The following is a 19,574-nucleotide window of genomic DNA, read 5'->3' on the forward strand; positions in this document are numbered from 1 at the left end:
GACGACAATTTTTAAGAATTCTATGCGTTGGTACAATAGCAAGAATATTTCCGCGCTGTTTCACTGTTTCTTCTTTTTGTTGTTACGGTTGAATCGTATTAACATGTTAAAATAGAACGTTATTGGGTTTCCTGGGAAGTCCGTTCCGATTTTTAAGGAATATGGTCGACGTAAAAGATCGTATGGAAAAGTTTCTCGAAAAATCTGACAGCTTCTGGAAGGACGGAATATTGCGGTTGCCTGAAAGATGGACAAAGGTTGGAAATGTAACTCGGGACGAACTTTCCGAGCGACCTAATATTATTAGGTTGGCGCATGTGAACTGTCCTTCCATCAAACAAAAGTTGAACTTATCTTGACGTATCTTCTGTTCTTCTCGTCTGCGGTACAGCTTTGCTCGAAAGCTAAAAAGCACGAGAAATTTCAAATATCTCAACGAACGAATCTATCCACATTTAGGTCGATGTATGAGAGACGAAAAAGTACCACGTAGAATAGGCATCAGACGTGTACCAATTGTACGCTGCATTGTAGCTGTGCTTAGTATTTTTCTTATATTATTATTATTATTATTATTTAATTTGTACTTTAGAATTTGTCCAGCTGAACATTTGGTAAAACGCCCAGTTAACCAAAACATGTGGAGAAGTATCTGGTAGAAAACACAAGAGCGCATCTCTGCGAGTATCAGAGCGTCTATCTCTCGCTTGGATCTACGACAGGGCCTTTACTTTCCTGCTGTACTCTATCACGGTGCCCCGTCTGGCCCTGTCTGACCAGCTCTCTGAGTCACCCTTGCACGTGTTCGATTTCAGCCCCTCTGAACGTTGCTTATCCCGCTGGTCAAGGAACCTCCGAGATCCTTGGCGAGCAAGCTCTTTTTCTTGGCAGACCGCTCCGCCCACAGGACCCTTCCAGCTCGAGAAAAGGATCAGAGGGGCCAGAAAGACCCATCAAACAGTTTCTTCTGGCGCTTACATTGTCCGCTTCTATCCATCGAAAAGCGAAAAAAAAGAGATCTAGCGGAAACTACGTTCATCTTGCGAAAAGTCATTGTGACTCGATGGACCTATCTGGAAGTTTCGCTTGTAGAATCGTCAATGGCCATGGCCGGCTGCAGGCTTTCGTATTATCGCAAAGAAGTGTAGATGCTCCGAGGATGCACGTAGGCGGTGGAAATTTCAAATAAGCCAAGTTAAGGAAGAATCGAACTGTGGGACGTGTCGGGCGTTCTGTGGGCCCGACACTTCGTCCATCGTTTATATTATACGCGATAAATGGCGCGGTACAATCGATTCAGTTTGGGGACACGATGAGAATTTGCTATGATGCGCGCGATACAAGGGATAGATGCTCTTTGGAATCGATAGTGGGTTTTGTATGCTACTGGCCAAAAGTTCGCAGTTTAGTTAGTTTTAGATTTTGTAATTTTCGATATTTCCATATTGTGATTTTTCTTAGACAGAACTGTATGTATCTTTGTTGAATTTATTGGTAGGCAGCTTAGCGACAGAGTTTCGTGTATGGTAGGAAATTTGAGCAAGTTCTTTCTTTTTATTTCATTTGGTAGATTATTTACAATCAATTCTCGTTGAGAATTATAAGTAAATTCTTTTGGCGTGGTACTGTAACTTGGATTATATTAGTTTATAGTATGTTCGATTCCAGTTGAATCTAATGCTTCAATCTAAAAGGTATTGTGTTTTTAGTCTGCGGATCTGATCCGTCGTGTCAACCGTAGTTGGGTAACTAATGATTTTTGGTGGTTGTTTACTCTTACATTATATCTGTTTCTCAACTTGTACATTTCTTCTTTAACTGATTTGAGCAAGTGGCAAGAGAACTGCGTTACGATAAAAAATAGAAAAAGCGCTGTTATCAAGGATTAGATGTCTGTTTATACGCCTAAGTAAATCTTAAGTTTATGGCTGAAAACCAACTTGGATTTAAGATAATTGATCGTATCTGAAAGCTACAATGTATATGTATAGATATATGTTTCCATTATTTCCATTTTGATAACAAATTCTAAATCAAATAGAACGTGCGATATCAGTACAGCACACAGAGATAAAATTTAAGAAAAATCTACCAGAGAATATATTTTATTCACATCTTAGAAAATGAACTTTCCTATGAATTCGTTGATGATATACACTGACCACTGTGTTATTGTGGTGGATGTTAAACGTGTTATTTCAGATGATGAAATAAGTCGGTACTTGATATAGTCAAATGTATTTAAAATTATTCTAAGTATCGAATACAGAGTTAATCGTCGTTCGCTCAATGCCACTCGATATACGGATACTAGGTAATGCTTACTGAATGCTCGATACTAACTATTCAACTACTTGACTATATCAAGTCCCGACTTATTCATCATTTGAAATAACACGTTTAACATCCACCACATTATTCTATATCATACACTTTGAGGAATATAAAACATCATCGATGCTTCGAACGTCCAAATTTTCTAGATTCAAACGCACAATAAAGGCAAGATAAGAAATGAAGACAAGAAAGGAACAAATCGGAGAGCACAGCGAGGTACGTATTAGGTTGTCCGAAATGTTTCTTTCGTTTTATAAGGAAATAATAGACGCACGAAGTTTTTTGTTTTATATCAGTTTATTGCATTAAGCACGAACATGATAATAAAAATGGATCACACCTAATTCGATAAAATAATGCAAAACGGAAATTGTTGTTCATCTATTATCGTCCTATGGGACGAAAGAAACTTTCCGGACAACCTAATATGATTAACAAAAATCTGGGCGACGAAATCAACCGCTCGCGTCGAGACCCGCAAAAAAAGGAGATTTGGAAACCTCCCCTAAAAACGCGACCCTAAAATCCAGCGAGAAAAAAAATTCGTAACAGCCGGCCAGCGGATCGTATTTCACCCTGGAAACGCGCGTTCCACCCTCGCGACCGGCCACGAGAGGTCGAAAAATGGGATAGCCACTCTGAAAGAAAAAAGAAAAAAAAACGTATGGACCGAAAAGGGTCGATCGCGAGTCGCCTTTCTTTCCATCAGAGACGAAATCGAATAGACAGGATACCGCGATGACACGGTTCACGTTAATCCAACGATAGAAATCTCTAAGCCGCTACCGGTCATCCAGCAATATGGCGGCCAGGATGCACCGGGTGCCCAACACGGGAAATGTATAATTTATAACGATAATCCTTTAAGAATGGATCCGTGCTCTGGAGGCAGATTCACGGTTCTACGACCTTCAATGCAACACCCACCCTCCGTCACAATCACTTTTCTCCGTTTCCTATTCGTCCCTTTCACAACCCTCCCCTTGAACCTCTTTTTTTTTTCTTCATAGGGTTCACCAATGAATCTCGGATCGCTGGATCCATCGGCAGTTCCGCCCGTGTGTTTACATAGGTGCAAGACTCGCGAGACTGTTTATTTAGGAGCATAATGGGGAAGCTGATAAATGGAAACGGATCTCCGCTTGCACGACCGAGTCTTTCCCTCTGTCAGCCTTTCTGCTCGATGTTTCGTCATCTAACGATCCATCGTGAACGTTTCGAGGACGTCGGGAAAAGATTTCGGGGGAACTCGTTGAACGCGTTTGCCCAAACTCTCGATCCCGTGTGCAGACCGATGTTTGGTATTAGGATTTTTAGGTTCGTTTTCACCACCAAGTTTATGTTGACTTCCGAGTTTATCGTATCTCGAACATTTTTGATGCGGCCAATGAAATTTGGATAGAATAGGGATTGTTAGAGTTGTTGATAATAAGATGGAGTTTGTATTTGCCCTTTACACGATCCTGTTTGGTGATTCGATTATGTGGTCGTTATGCTGTTAAGGGACAGGTTTGATCGCTTCATAAGTCCGTCGTGAATACCAAAATCATGAAATGATCCAATACCACCGACTGTGTCTGTCGCGAACGAGGAATGAAAGAGAAGAAGACAAAAGGAAAACACCATGAGGCATTGCGTATGTGTTGAATGAATGAACGTGCAATAAAAGAAATTCATTCCTGTTAATTTTGTCATTACCACCTGATGACAAAATCCGCAATCACGTAGTTGCCAACCCAATATAATAGAGTGGTGTACGTTAATGCTTCAAGTTATTCTTACCTATAAATTTGTATTTAATAAAACATTACGTATTAATACTTTATCAGTATCATCGATTATTAAACGACGTAACCGTTACAGATAAACCGACTATCGTCTCTGAAAGGTAGGCTACCGGTCAGAACCTGACAGACATCATCAATCGTAACACTAAGACTCTTGGCCGTTTCACACGTTGCATTGAAAATTCGCCATTCATTTGGTACGTGTCTCTGCATCGAGCGAGCGAGTTAGAATTCGCTCCCTTGGAAACCTTTTCTTTTTCATGAAATTCCCACACCTACGTCACACTTTGCGTTGAATCGGTGCGGCAGGACCCTTGCATCCGGCAGGATCCTTTCCTCCAGTCGTAGAATATCTTGGGATGACAGCCGTCCACATAGACGGGTGATCTATGTCCAGTCTTGGAAGAATTTCAACACGCTGTATCTTATTCTCGCCTAAATCGTGCCGTTTCGTGGCGAATCGAATGCTACAAGTTGGAAGTTACATTGGAAGAAAGCAGATCGATTGGAAATGCTATCTTCAGACGTATTGGCTTGACGTAATCCACCGCGAAAAATCGCCCTTTCCCGATCGGTTAAGGAAACGTGACTGGATTGTCACGCAGCTTCTTAAGAAACGATATACCTTAGATTCGTAAAGCGACACGATTTTTTTTCCTTTCTTATTCCTTTACTTGAGGAACATAGAAACATACGTTAAACACAACTGGAGTATTTATAATTAAATAATTGAAATTCAGAAATATGAATTTCCATTTTAGATAGTTATTTACTGCCTCCTATTACTCCTTTCTTGTTCCTTTACTTGAGGAACATAGAAACACACGTTAAACACAACTGGAGTATTTATAATTAAATAATTGAAATTCAGAAATATGAATTTCCACTTTAGATAGTTATTTACTGCCTCCTATTACTCCTTTCTTGTTCCTTTACTTGAGGAACATAGAAACACACGTTAAACACAACTGGAGTATTTATAATTAAATAATTGAAATTCAGAAATATGAATTTCCACTTTAGATAGTTATTTACTGCCTCCTATTATTCCTTTCTTATTCCTTTACTTGAAGAACATAGAAACGCACGTTAAACACTACTGGATTATTTATAATTAAATAATTGAAATTCAGAAATATGAATTTCCACTTTAGATAGTTATTTACTGCCTCCTATTATTCCTTTCTTATTCCTTTACTTGGGGAACATAGAAACACACGTTAAACACAACTGGAGTATTTATAATTAAATAATTGAAATTCAGAAATATGAATTTCCATCTTAGATAATTATTTACTGCCTCCTATTATTTTATAGCAACAAATAACACCTAGTGGTATGGAACGTAAGAAAATTCGAAAAGGAGCAAACACTTTTACCCGATGGATGGCCATCCACGTGTTATTTAGCAATAAAGTTAGAAAAATTTAGCAAACGTCCAGCTGGGCAAATTCCAAGGTAGAAATTAAATAAAAAGAAACTGTTACTTGTCACCATCGATAATCAATAAAATCAAAAATAGTACGTACATCGAATCTTATCTAATATTCTATTTCCTATAGGCGAACTCGATAAGAGCCGAGACGCAGATAGCTGCGTGCAAGTTCTAACGTGTTTCTGTTCCGCGCTGCATAAATGCGTGTGAATGCGGAAGATTGTGTAAAGGAAAAAAGTCCCGTCTCGAAACGACCTGCTTTTCTTCGTGCAGGTTCGAACCTGCAATCGACGTACAATTCACTTTTTAACTGCCCCTACTGGCAGAGAAACGTGTTCGAACTTGCTCCGTTCCGGAATATAAAAACGAATATTTAAGTTCTCAGATGGCTCACCCACTAACCCACTTGCCAATTCGCATTAACCCTCTGCCAGGTGTGCAATTTAGGGTGAGTTACGCGACCAATACGATTCGAATGGTTTTTTTATGATGGAAAAAAGGAAGGAATCATCGTGGAATTACGATCGGCCTATTACCACGCATACGTTTTACGTTCTAATTAACGAGCCCCCTCTTAACGAGTTCCCTACGTAGAATCTTTCATTCTTCATACGTATTTACACGTTCCACTGAAAATTTTATTGACAAATTTGATATATCCTGTGAATTTTAAAGAGATTCAAATTAATTACGTGCGTCGTATTTTATCAGATTTCTATCGACTAATCTTCAAAAGACCAACGTTACGTCAAGGAATTTACCAAGGAACGAGGTAAACAGCCTATCTGTCGTTCATAAAATAACTTTGTTTGACCTTATCTATTTAACAAATCCATTCGTTCTCGTGGAATTTTTATGGAAAGAAACGTTACGTTAAGAACTTCTGTAGAAAATATTCTCATGGAACACTTTTATCCTATAACAAAATAAAACATACTCACATAACATATACATATAGTAGATGTATATAATCAAATGCACATATAATTATAAATAAAGGTACCAAATTATTGGATGATAGTTTTATTTAACGATATAATATCGCTTTAGTGATATCCTTATTTAATAAAAGGTATGAAAATTATAACATAAATTTCATTTTTTTTTTTTTTTTTTGTCAAAAATAATACGTAAATAACATTTCCTTCTAATTAATTTTCTCTATTCAGTAACGTATTCGATATTTGTTGCGATAATCGAGAACTTTTTCGAGGAGAACTTGTATCTTCGTATTTTGCAAAATCTATTCGAATTAAAACTCTTGTTTCCAAGAATTTTTCTTCATCCGTTCTCATCGGAACTTTCGAAACGTTCTCTCTCTCTCTTTTTTTTATTTAATTCTTTACATTCTCAACTTGTCCAATTTGGACATTTGGAAGAATTTTTTAACTGATTCTTATAACCTGAAAACGTTTTCTAAGAAAGTTCCACGGCCCATGTTTTAAATAGTTCCATAACTCTTTCTATTCCTCGTATTTATAGTTCTGCGATATCAGTTTTCCCCGGATCAGATGAAAAGCTTTTCAATATGATTTGTATAATGGTGTTCCGTATAGTATCTGTTATTCCAACAAAAAGGGAAGAGACACGGTCCAGAGGAAGCAGAGGCGGTCTTTTCAAGAAAAGAAAGATCTGTCGTAGAAACTGGAGCAAGTTCGAACACGTCTGGCTATTTTGTTGCTTGGGGAAGGTAGCTTTCGCGCTGAATTGCGTAAAGTCGAGACATTCAAAGGAAACAACTTGAAGCGAGTGTATTCTTCCTGGTGCAGGTTCGAACCTGCACCGACGGCCCCGTTTATTCGATGCACGTGCGCCAGAACGCAGAGCGTGGTCCTACGACTTCTTCGAAGGGTCCTTCATGTCCTTAAAAGTTCTTTCTTCTGTGCGGATTTTTCGAATCAAATTCATCGAAGCATACAAGCGTGATATCGATCTAATCGAATACAGAGACGACTAGAGGCAGGAATTAATTTTATAAATCGAACAGATATGAATCGAAGAACAGGTAAAGGATTTTTGATCGATGTCCATATAGTTACGTTACAAAATCAGAAAAGATGTTTTTTTTTTAATTAGACATAATATTAAAATTGGGTATGATTAAAAAAATCTATAAACTTCAAAGGTCAATAGGACTATAGGCAATAATTCTTGTATCACAGTCATGAATATGACGATAAAAAGGCGATAAAATTTGAGAAACGTCAAATAAATCACCTCTTTCATATTCTCGACGTGATACAAAAAAATGATAAAACCATACTTCACGAGCAAACCTAATATTACGTTGGCCGTACCGTTAACAAGATTAACCTGCTCGAACCGATCTGCTAACCCAAATCTTTAACCCTTTTACCTGAAGCAAGATCGAAAGGGTTAGCGGAAACCAGCCAGCGACACAAAGGGAAAGGGTTCACCTGTGAAAGGGTTACGACGCTACAAAAGAATCACCGTTCTAGACGCAAGAACAACGCGACAAGTGGATCAGATAGACAAGTGGCAAACAGGAATAAATAAAGAAAGAATATTGCGATCAGGCTGATGAAATATTCCAATCGCAGCCGTATGACACGTTTAGTCAAAGAGTCGCGTAATCGCACCTGGTCTTTTTCACAAAACGAAGGAGGAAAGGCTGCACATGTCGGCAGCAGCTGCGGAAAGCGTATTTTCTTCGCGCCAACGAACCACGTGGTTACGTGGCTTTATCGCGTCTTTCTGGATGACAGAAAAGAGGAAGAAATCCAAGAAGAAAGCGCAACCCTTGAACCAGGCTGAAATTCACGACTCTTGGTAGTTTTTCTTTGCAGTTTTCCACCACTTCCCATACAGCCAACTACGATACGCAGGTAATATCGTGACAGAGAAAGACGCTGCTACAAACGTTCTTCTTGCTTCGTCCAGTGAAACCGTTTGTCGGCGAGCTAAGAAATCTTCTTTCAACCAGTCGATTCGTCGTACCCCGATCGAAACACGATTTCCCCCTTCACGATTGCGCCCAATAGAAGGGCCCACATGTACACCTAGCTATGCACGTGTGCCCTTTGTGTCAGCTTTGACCCTTTTTACCTGGATTCTTCGTCCACGAAACGGTACGCGGGGGAGGAAGCTGGTTCGAAAGGGAACAAAACGTCGCGCTTACCCCGTACGGTGGCCCATTCAATGGCGTGTAAGATATGCATCTACGAGGCTGAATAGCTCGGAAAATAACGAAATTCCATCGGAGATTTTCGTGATTTTGAATAATATTACATCCCCCTGTTTCTCTGTGCCGCTGCCAGAGTTTCAAAGGGATAGAAAGGGTCCGTTTGGGCAAGCACTATGGCCGGTTCTTGTTATTGTGCCTTGGGAAATTCTCTGGACAGGTCCAGCGGACAAAGAATTCTACGTTGGACAGCCAGAGTTCGATAAAAGAGGAAGGATTTGGATATGGAAAGTGACACGAAGAAAAACTGCGGGTGACTAGAGGAATCGTTCGATCTTTATCGATCAAGAAAGTTTGTTCGCAGTTTTGTTATCGAGCTTCAGAGTGGTCGCCAATTTTTGTTTCATCCTTGTGTCGTTCTTGGACGACGAGTAGCGTTGTACGATTATATCTGCGATCGAGTTAGGCACATCGAATAATTAGAAGTTTGAATAGTCGTGAGAAACACGAAGAATAATTTCCTTCGTGCTATCACGATAATGTGATCAACTTTGTATCGTATGTCAATGCAATTGCAAATTAAGTTCGTTAAATTGTATGAAACTTGTAGATCCTAAAAATTGTAGACGTTTGAAAGATTATGTCACTCACCAGATAATGCACGTGCCTGAGGATAGTCGAACGTTCTCACCGCCTGCCACTATCCAATCTATAACAAACTTTGAAGAGGCAATCTGTCATAAAACTAGGTCATTCGTAAAGCAAAAATTAATATCGTTAATACTATCGCTGAAGTAAAATACTAGTAACAAAAAGAATTGTTAATAATAACGATAACCGCAAGAATCAAATCTTAAAAATACTCGTAACGTAAAATAAAAATCGTAAAAATGGAAACTCTGATTTGAGTGTCCGATCAAGACACGGTTTCGCGATCGGAAAGATCAATGGCGGACAGGATCGAGGCGTTGAAGTCTCCATCCGTCTAATCGCAGTCGGATTGCGCAAGGAACCGCCTTAATGACCGAGACTTCTACCAAAAGAGCGGCACCCTTAAAAAAATATTTAATAAGCAGGAAAAAAGCGTAATATGGTGGAGCTACTATAAATTCACCCCGTTACAGCGGCCAAGTCAAGGGGAGAGAGATAAAATTCCAATTACGAAGATCTCTATCTGAGAAGGCCGTAGCCTACCTGCCGAAAACGATTACCAGCGTCGTAGAAGCGAGAAACAAAAAAGAAATACGGTAGTCCGTATTACGGGTTATTTTTCGCCCGGAGCAAAACGGGGGACCATTTTTTGCCTACCCTTTAGGTCTCCGGTTTTCTTTCATTGGTTTTTTCGTGCTCCCCTTTCTGATACGATATTACGACGAATTTTTTGATCGATACGACGTGTACCACTTGTGCTGCTGCGTTTCCCTTCTTCTTCTTCTTCTACTTCTTCTTCGTCGTCTTTTCTTTTTCTTCTTCTTCTTCTTCTTTTCGATTCCAGTTTATCCATTTGCCGCGCTGTCGTATATTTGGCCATGAAAATATATCAAGTATTACGTGCGTATTTTCTGAAAAATCGTACGTCGTGTTCAGGAATTTGCGGTACGATCGAAGTAACAAAGATTCGATGGCTGGACGTTTTTGAGGATTTAAAATTTGGACATTCGCGTAGTTTGCGAGTTTCTGCAGCAGGAGAACTTGGACGACAAAATTTTTACCTCAGATTCTCAATTTAGTCTCGCGCGTAACCGATTATATAAAATCAGTGAAAAGATTTTACACGAGTATAATTATTACGTTAACGAGTAAAATTATTATGTCAGGTTAATCGGATCGCTCTCTTATTCACTGTGGATCGAACAGCAGCGCAAGATATTTTTTAAATCGACCACGCAAAAACTATACGTCTCTACTTGCTTCGAACGAATCAGTCATTTTGGCGCTGCAACTGCGAGTAAATATTATTCGCATGAAATTCGATAACAGAGTTTGTTTTCCGATAAAATTCTGTGGATACAAATGTGGCATTTCATACTTCGATTCTTTAGTGAATCATATCTAAGGTAAATTATGTACGGAAAGTGGAACGTGTGAAGAATTTAAGTCGTTTGGTCCGAACGCAGCGGAATCTTCATCTTTCGAACAAATAACAATAAAATATGTAGCAAGGAACTACTAAAAGTTACAATTTTATTTAATCTCCGAAAGCCAGAGCTTTTAAGCGTATGTTGTAAAAAGTTGAACGTTATTTGCTTGGAAAGAAGACCAACAGATATGGAAGGGAGAGATAAATATTTAGCTAAACTTAATTTACACAAACCATAAATTATAGCGTTTTGGGATATACGTAAAGAAATTAATATTCGCCGACTTGTAATTAAATTTTACACCATAATAATCGCGATTGAAAAATATACGAGTTTCTTTTTTAATATAATAAAATAGAATTACGTCTACTAATAATACGAGTAGGTACGCATTTTTACAAATAAGTGTATCATTAAGCGCTGCATTGTTGGTAGTATATAATAATCAAAAGTAGTTCGTTCGTAAGAGATCATTACGACTTTCATGATCGGAGCCTTACTGCTCCAGCTCTGAAGAAAAGAAAAAAAAAGAGAAAACAAATTTGATTTCTACCACGCGGTAAAAGTACAGAAGTACAAAGTCATCGAAATTTAATGAACCCATTAAGATTCCACCTGACCTTACCCTCGAGATTATTACTTAGTCGATCATCGAAATGATTCGACTGGTAACGCACCTTTCGCCTAAGAGCGATGCTACGCTTTGAAAATTCTAACACAAATATTAAAGACCCAGGCGTTTAAATGCAAATATTGGATATGAGACATTTTCATTGAAACGATTTCATTTTCTTCCTTTCACGTTTCAATTGGTCAATTTTCTTCGTTGAATTTTACTTACTAAGGAAAAAGATAGATTTTGAATCATTTCACAATCTTTTAACAATCATTTAACAATCTTCCAATCAAATTTATCACAATAGACAGATGTGATGAGTGCGGGTTCAAGGGATTACAACGACCTTGGTCAATTATACCTGGCCTCATCACTCGTCGTTCCTTTTACTTCTCTCATCGTATTCTTATCATCAGAACCTGCGATGCACCGTAATGATTATTCCAATAAATATAGCAACAAGTATAGATAATAATCGCCAGCGACTGTTCGTAATAAACAACACTGTTAAAAACCAGAAAAACAATGTATTCGTTTGGAAAACACATACGTTCGAGCATTAAGCAAACTAGGAGAAACCAAAATACAAAACCAAAGGACAAGAACTCGTTTCATTGGAGGAACAAAAAGTCGTGCAGATTCGTGCGCTAAATAAACCGATGGAACCGAAAATACAAATTCAACGAGAAGGAAAATCAGATCTAATGGTAGACCGGTACACGGACTACTATTTTAATCCAAAGCCGTGTGTCGAGCGGCTCAGGAGGAGCCCAGTGTCCGTTCTTTACACCGTAAAACAAACACGTAAACAGGGAGCGTCATGTAAGCAGGTAACCAAATCCGTGGAGGGAAACCTGGTATCTCGATCATGAAATCAGTACGATTACACGGTGGAGCGCGAGAAGGACAACGGCCGGTTGAGCCGAGGGGCTGAACGAGAGAGAACGAGACGAAGGTGAGAAGGAGAGGTTGGGCCAAGGGGAGAGAAGGATGGCCTTCTGGATGCACCTGCCGGTGACGTCAGAAAAGGGACTTCTTGTTTGGAGCTGCACAGCCCCGGGGGTCACTACTACTGTTTCAGTCCAGCCACTTCTCCGAGCTTCTTCGTCGTCTTCTTCGCCTTCGCTTCCCTTTCTTCTCTGCCTTTACACGACGAGCACAGGCTACACGAAAGACCGCGAGAACACCACTCATCTGCCCTTTGCTTGGCCATTATTTATATGCTAATGAAAAACCCGTGAAAAGGCGCGATATCGGCCTACCTCCGCCCCAAGACGGATATCGAGATGAGGTTGAAACTCTGATTCGACCGGTTGCGCTCACCGGTGATGTAACTCACCGAGCTACCGTCATAACTAGGACTGCGGGTGTTTATGCAAATTCCCAGTTTTATGGGGTTACCGGACGTAAGGAATCGAAGAACGGTTCTGAGATTTGTAATTACGTTTTCGATTGAACGCAGCATGGGTGACAGGTTAGACGCTGCATGTTTATGCAAATTCGTATTTTTCTCGATGCAGCTAAACGAAATGGAACGGAAGCTTGTTACGCATGCGAAATATTGAATATCGTCGCATTTTACTTCGGATACTTTATACGAATTTTTCTACCTCTGAATCATGTTCTTTGTGAGTTGTAATAGCAAAAGAGCTATAAGTCGGAGAGTATTTCATATTCAACGCGATAAATGAAACTTCCAGATACCATGTAACGAATTATATCGAAATTAACCCTTTGCAGTGGGAATTTTATTTCAATTTCGTTACCAGCAGCTCCCAACGTTTCTAAGTGTTTTATTTGAAATTTAACTAAAAAATAAGACAATTTAAATAAATAAAGGAAGAAAGAAATTCACTTAGATACCAGTTATATTCACGCTATTGTCGTATTTTGGAATTTTCAAGTGTACGATATAGCTCGAAACAATTTCCAGGATGCAATCCTGACTTTTCTACATCTATTGATTTAGATATGAAAGAATATCGAGTGGGACTAGATAAAGCAGCTGCTAAGATAAAAACTGTTTCGCCAATTGTTTATGCATTTCCGCAATTTCCACAAAATACAATTTGTTTCATCTGCTCACAAATTTGCTTAATTCTGCTCGTTCTAATGTTACGCTTCTGCCGTACAAGTCAAAGATTCTTCTTCCTACGAAAAAAAGAGAACTAAATCTTAATAGTTGGTTACTTTTTTTGTAACAATCCTCTGCGATATCTGGTTGCGCGGATCGAGGCGTGAAGGATGATCTTTTCGAAGAAGGAAACGACAGCTCCAGACGAATATAGTTCCGTTCTAGGGTTTAGCCAGGCCATGAGATATTAGATTATGCAAATGTTCATGGTAGAACGCTATACCGATCAGATAAAACGTTTGGTCCGACCAACGTTTTTTGACATTGCTGGTGGCATTAGGCGAGAGAAGTGACACGATCTTGATTAAAACGCCATTCGTTGAATACCGATTGTATCTATTCGCGGACGTTTTCGCGGACATTTTAAATAATAAGCTTGAAATCACTCGGTTCTGCATGCATCGACGCCGCTTGTCGAGATAATGGCTGAAGGCGAAACGCAGCAATAGATTAGTTTGCGTTTCGTTCTCTCAGGTTGCGTTTCTTTGATTGCTCTGTCGCTTCGGGTGAAGGCGATGGTTCTGCTTTGGTAGCGAATATAATTTTTGTAACGAGCTTGTCAGCGTGAAATCGTTCTAAATAATACTCGAAGCCACGAAATAGTTGGACAATCTCGATAGAAATTTAAATGAACAAAAATCGTGGATAAGGAAATCATCAACCTTCGAGTGCTGTCTACCTGAAACAATTATTTCGCAACTGTTTTTTAACGCAGCTTTAAACGTAACTTAAAAGGTAAAGATCATTGACCGAGGAATATAAAAGTTGCAACATATCAAGTGGACAAGTTTTAGAGTTTTCTGTACCAATTCTTCTTATCTTCCATTTCTTGAAACCTAACGAAAATGTTATACAAGTTTTATATATATGGTTTTTATAATATCCATAGAGTACATCATAGTTAAAAATATTATTTTTATGTAGCAAGCTATGGACGAATAATGCAAACTTCCCAGAAACTATTAATAAAACCCGTCATCGTTGACCTTCCAACGTTCAATATTAAAGACAAACCTCTTAAATAATTCATCGCGCTTTAATAAATCATCGAATATTTAATTCAGAGATAAAAGAAAACTGCTGGCTGAGTCAACTCGCATTGCCTTTAATCGTTAAAATTCAGTTTATCGGAAACCAGTTCGACCATGCTTTTCCGTGGCACGTTTGCACGGATCTACAGTCAGCCAGAAAAGTCTATATTATATCAGTATATCTGACTTATCAAAGAAACCGAAATTACTTATACTTACGTATCGATTCAATTATTGTCAAACTGAAACGTTTAACTTGGTAAAGTCCTGGAGCAAAATTGCAGCAGAAATTGCAAATTTCAATCGAACAGTTTTTATTTCTAAATTTTAGAAGAAACGATAAAAATTCCAAACATCGAGAAGACGTTACTGACGTTAAGACACACGTTATTGACGCTTATGCCAGCTATTATGTTTGCGTAGATATAATAGGTGCATGTAATTTTTCTAACACAGTGTTTTATATTCTTTTTATCTCTTTCTTCCTAGTAAAATTCGAAATGAATAAATCGTAACGCGATTTACATCTCATCATTGAAAACACTCCACTGACCTCACTAAAGAAATAAAATAGTCAAACTCGAAGATGGTATCCCGCTGGACGTAGCCAACCACATGTTATTTAGCAATTAAGTTATACAAATTTACCAAATGAACATTTCCCAGCTGAACAAATTGTAAAGTACAAATTAAATAATAATAAAAAAAAAAAAACTAAAGAAATAAAATAGTCAAACTCGAAGATGGTATCCCGCTGGGGGTAGCCAACCACATGTTATTTGGCAATTGAAAAATTTATTAAATGTCCAGCTGGACAAATTGTAAAGTACATTTAAATAATAATTAAAAATAACTAAGGAAATAAAATAATCAAACCTGAAGATGGTATCCCGCTGAGGGTAGCCAACCACATGTTATTTAGCAATTAAGTTATACAAATTATACAAATTTAATATTAATTACAAATTTAATAAATTATACAAATTTCATAATACAAATTTACCAAATGTCCAGCTGGACAAATTATAAATTACAAATTAAATAATAAAAAAAAAATCTCGCCAGCGAAATTCTTAAAGCTACACGTTCCTACCATAATATTTTATACTTAAGGGCTGCATTTAGACTTTTGCGGCTGAGTGTACGTACACATAGGTACGTGTATGAGCAATTAAATTGGTGATTCTAAATCAGAGTGAAAGGGGCGGCCTCGAATTGATTAGGATTCGACGACCGTATTAGGAACCGGTTATAAGGCCCATCCGAAGGAATAACGAGGACGAAGGCTGGATTTTTCAAGGACCGCGAAACACGACTCGGACAGACGGATGCTGGTTGACGTGCGGCATTTCAAATTCTTCCTAACGAAACATTATATCTGTTAAGGTATCGACCGGTTTTCTCATCTCGCGTGCAACAGACCGCGGGAAATTAGCCGTTTCCTCGATCTTTTTTTTTTTTTTTTAACGCCACGCAGAATTTGAAAATTCGAGAAAATGTGTTACGGCCATTAACAGACGTCGGTTCGATTGAAAGAGCTATAAAAGATCTTGGTGAGATAAGGCTTGGCGAGGCGAACAATTTTTCAGGATTAAGTGTGATATTCGATTATCGGTTTAACGTAACGTGGAACGTATATCCGACGCGCGATTAGAACGTTAGTTGGGAATTAGTAGAGCGTAATTCCACAGTTTGTTCGGTATTTATGCGTCCTATACAGTTTATTTGTAAAATATTTCCATATATTTAGGATGGTCTTAAATTATCTGTCATTACCTTATCGAGGTCGTCTCATTAAAAATTCTGTTGGAAATTGGAAGGGAAGGAACCAGAGTTTCCTTCCTCCTGATTTTTCTATTTTATATGTGTTTTTGTGATATCTGAGAAACGATGTATCATTTTAAAGGAAATACAGAAAATTGTAAATAATTATACTGTTTCACAGAAAATAATCATTTGTTTCAATTCGTTGACGAATCAAAACGATCCAAGTAATTTTTCTAGTGTTGAAGTGTTTTAGTAGATACGAGATAAAGATTCGTAGACCGTGCACGTGACTTTTAGACATCGCTAACATTTTATATTGCTATTAAAAACACGACGAAATGCTTATTAAATTAGATTACGTATTCACGTGATGATAATTCGGATGATAGAAGACTATTAGACTTATTGATTATATCTTGGTATCTTGATATTAATACCTTGGTATGTTATATTTGATCAATCATAAAACACTTTTGTAGGAACATAACGCACGTGAAATGTATCTTTACGTATCTTTATCGTTCGGGGAATTGTATACGACCAAATGCCGAAGATAACACTGAAAACTTCGCTTTATGCAAATCACGGATTGGAACGAAGAGCGAAACACCTTGAAATTATACAGAATACGATACACTTCGGCCACAGTTGTACTAATAAAATACAATCAACATATATCTAGAAAGTACGCTTCTTCTGAGTCGTTCAAAAAATTATGTACGACGCAATACTGAAATTGGATAACTGCGTTTCATGCAAATGAGAAATTTAAGCGAAAAATAAAACAGTTTGAAATTACACGAAATGAAAAATCATGTTCAGATAACAATTTCGTCTCGATTTATAAATATAAATCTCGGCCGTACGAACAATCTTATACGACCAGATACTGGAACTAATAATAATAATAATAATAATAATAAATAACATGCAAGCAGAGAATTTACACCAACAACAAATCACCTTGGAATTATACAAATCGTAAAACACGGTCAGATAAAAATTGAACCGCGATATACGAATCTCAGTCGTTCGAAAAATCATTTACGACGAAATAATGAAAATAAATGACTTGGTTTCGTGCGGTCGACCATCATCACACGAACTACGAAACACCTTGCAATTACACAGAATGAAAGAGGACTTACTCAGGACTATGATTGTAATTGTTTTCTCATCGAGCCTCGAAGCAAAATCTCCTCTCGTGTACGAACTTACCGAGAGATGTCTGGTCGCGCAAACAAGAGAAAAAGCAAAACAGAAAAGAAAAAAAAAGAAAACAAACTGACTGCGAAGAACATAGCTCGAGAAGAGCAAAAGCACGGCTGTCTTCATGAAAGTAAAATCATTTCCTGCCGCCAGGTACGTGCTCTCTCTCTCTCTGCAGGTTTGACGAGCACGCTCGCTTCACCTGCCTCGGAATGTAGCTGCAGAGCGCAAAGTGAAAACAAATACCCCTGATGTACCTGTCCTCGACGAGGGCAGCAGACGGTACCCCACGAAGCGGTGCATCGTGGTGGGCCCTACGGGATTTGCCACGACCTTCGGGAACCCTCGTTCCAACCTGGACAGGTTCCTTAGGGAGAACGTTGTGCTCGTGCGGTTCTTTGCTTGTCAGATTTTCCAAATATCCAGGGACCATATTTTTACTATTTTCCATCAGACACCAGCTATTATTGGCAACTAAGTGACTGCGGATTTTGTCATTAAGTGTTGTTGACAAAATCCGCAATCACTTAGTTGCCAACCCAATAGTAGAATTACAGCGAGGGGGTGGTTTGTTCGTAGAAATAATTCTATCGATGATGATAATATTTCTGAATATTCATTTGTTGGAAATATTATATTGTTATATTTATATTTAGAATTGCGATGCAGAATGTTAATAAGCTTTTAATAAGCGCGTTAAATGCAATGCAACGATGGGTGGAATTTCACCCCACGTGAATGCTGTTTTAGCAGGTTCGCTGTTACAGGTTGCAGGTACATTGTTAGAATGAGATAAATTTTCGGCAATGTAAATAACTCGGCTAGTATTGTTAGAAGGAACTACGTAAATACAATATAATATTTTGCAGAAACGAATATTTATTACAACTTTCATGGCGAAATATAGAAAATTCTATGTGTTAATATCATTGCACTGTAATATCACGAGTTTCCAGATTGCGAAAATATCGAACGACGTTATTGCTGTTTTCACAAACACTAGCCGTTAGAACTCGCGTCATTTCAAGCAACGCAATAAAACAAAGAAAAAAAAAGCTAATAATTCTGCAACAAAAATCACTTTGGAAATAAATAGATTTCACAACGGGGAAAACAGAAGGAAATAATTTCATGTTTCACGAACAACGGGACGAAGAAAGAATTATTTAAAAAACGAATAATTTCCCAACAGAAAGAAACGAAAGGTTTAGTTCCCTTAAAAAAATCGTTCGCGTCAACAGGTTGACGAAACAGGTAGTTCGTAAAGGTGAACAGGTAGTTGGAAAAAAGCTGCTTGCCGAAAAACTTGTTAATTCGACAGATCCATAGGGGAGGCAGCGAACTAGGTAAGAAAAAGAGAAGCAAAAAGAATCCTGAGGTTGGAGGAAAAAAACGTACTTTTTATTCCAGTCTCACAACACACGCCTGGTGTATACGAGGGTGTACGATTCGCTGCAGGGATGCAGACAAGGGGAACGCGGCTCTCATCTGGTCGAGGCAAAAAAGCAAATCTCGAGGCGTAGTTAATGACTCTGAGGGGTGCCATGCTATCTCACTACGTCTAGACGCTCGATGCTCGACCCTAAATCTCTCGAGCACGCTGGGGTAATGGAGGAAGCCGACGAACATTATTGCCGCGCGTTAATTACTATAACTTACAGCCCTCTGCGCCAACTTGTTGATTTAAACGTCGCCGAGTAAACGCGATCCAACTCCCTTCCTATCGAATGTTTCATCTAATTGGACGAATTAATCGTTGCGCGGACGGGCATAAATATTGCGCGCGAAAATAGAACGCGAGAGAGTTTGATTATCTTTAAAAGATGCAGGCAGCAACGTTCAAACCTTCTATATTTTATATTCCTTTAATTCGGTTCGTATGGAAAATCGATAATGACGAGGAACAGACGCAGCGGTGTACTTTGAGAAGAATCTCGGGCATTTTATTCGTATTATGCACGGATTCGTATTATGCTTAAATTGCTAGATATATGATAAAGTCGATGATAGTTCGGGAAGATGCGAAACGATGCTG

At 38.5% G+C, this 19,574-nt stretch overlaps 1 protein-coding gene across 6 annotated transcripts in view; it reads right to left on the reverse strand.

The window, feature by feature from the left end:
* LOC100647821 (tubulin monoglutamylase TTLL4) overlaps positions 1 to 19,574 on the reverse strand; it is a 240,240-nt gene that overhangs the window by 162,697 nt on the left and 57,969 nt on the right. For 4 of the 6 annotated variants that reach the window (XM_012316057.3, XM_012316060.3, XM_012316059.3 and 1 more), the window contains one exon: positions 9,353 to 9,420. The exons of the other annotated variants lie outside the window; for them this stretch is intronic. The gene's annotated coding sequence lies outside the window, so the exon portion shown is untranslated. The remainder of the gene's footprint in view (positions 1 to 9,352; positions 9,421 to 19,574) is intronic. 6 annotated transcript variants of the gene reach the window in all.

This window comes from Bombus terrestris, chromosome 14, assembly GCF_910591885.1.
Source record: "Bombus terrestris chromosome 14, iyBomTerr1.2, whole genome shotgun sequence".
Taxonomy (NCBI): Eukaryota; Metazoa; Arthropoda; class Insecta; order Hymenoptera; family Apidae; genus Bombus; species Bombus terrestris.